Below are 1549 nucleotides of genomic sequence, written 5' to 3'. Positions count from 1 at the left end.
TACTTCACTTAAAAGAGAAAGAATAGTTATGAACTCTGCTCTGGATCTAAGATTTTATCTCATCCAACTCTCTATGTGAAGCCTGGAAAGTATCATTGATAACATTTATTTAGAGAAGAGGTGAGGAGGTACTGTTGTCCATAAGTCACTATTTCTGCTCTAAACTACTTGTTCACTAGAAACTGGTAAGGGCAATGGGGAGGCCCTAGTCGTGAGCGTCGTTCATCAGATCCATGGGAATAGTGAGTCTAGGGCTTATCTTCACTGATCTTACTTAAGACTTCCATCTACAGCTGACTAGATAAATGGCTAGGGCAGTCACACCCATCCAACGATCTATTTGTACATATCACAAAAGGTTCATTAACTGTGTCTATAGTCTTGCTATAGAGGAGTAAGGCGTGCATACCTGATGAAAGAAAGGGTGACCACATGAGTGGATAGATGGATGAATGAACAAATAAGAATTTACTGAATGGTTGTCATGAATCACCTTGATTATTTAACATGATTTAATTACCACAGAAAGATTGTGAAGTAGAGGCTATTATCTCCACTTTACAAATGGAAAACTCTATGCTTAGAAAGTAAAGCGACTGATGAAGCCTAGCATTCTACAGCCAGATCATAGCAGAGATGGACTCCATAAATCTAATTGTATTCTAAGTAATTTCTGTTTGTTGCATATAATATTTCTTAAGAGTTCCTATGTATTATATGAGATCATGTATGTATCATTCAGTGTTCATCAAGAGGTTTATTCTGTTTCAGATGCCATTCCAGTCTGTGTTTCAGAACTCTGTTAGGGAATTAATCAGTAGAAAGTTATGAGGTAGGATACAGTTTTGAAGTACTAGCCAATGCTTTCCTCTACTATTTTCTCTACTTCTTCATTCTTACCATCTTCCAAACAGCAGATAAGTTACTTGAATTCTATTACCTTACCTTCAGGCAGAATAAGTTAACAGAAAGCAGAAAATAATGAGCTTCTTTTGGATTTTCAGTCTCCAAAATATAGGTCCCAAGGGGAATGGCAAATGTGCAGGGCATAAATAAGATGTAGAAATCTACTCGGTAATTTAGAGGAAGTGCTGCCTCACAAAGATTTCCTGGGGCAGGAAGAAGTCATAACACAGATGCTAATATGGCCCTGGGATGGGCCTGCCCCCTCCCCTTCTCCCTCACGCATTCAAGTGTCAGGTGGGAAGGAGGCATTACCAAAGCCCCAGACAGGTTTGTGGATTCCCAGATCAAAGGGAAAGAGCAAGAATAACCTAGCAGAAAAATGACTGTGAGGTGTGCCCAGCAGATAGATACTGAGGGTATGGTCCCTGTGGGAGCTGGAGTGGCAGGAGGTCTTTTACGTTCCTGGTGTTGGCCATCGCAGTGATGCCAGAATGGACAAATGGTGACCAGAGGTCAGATTCAACCTTGTACTCCCACCCGCAACCTCTTGTCACTTGAACATCCTCCAGATATTCAATGCAGCTCTGGGAAGTGTGGGAGGAAATCCTTGAATTCACAGAGATTAATGTCTGCTGCATTGGAA

This window comes from Balaenoptera physalus (assembly GCF_965194825.1).
Source record: "Balaenoptera physalus genome assembly, chromosome: 13".
Taxonomy (NCBI): Eukaryota; Metazoa; Chordata; class Mammalia; order Artiodactyla; family Balaenopteridae; genus Balaenoptera; species Balaenoptera physalus.
This window is presented reverse-complemented; position numbering follows the sequence as displayed.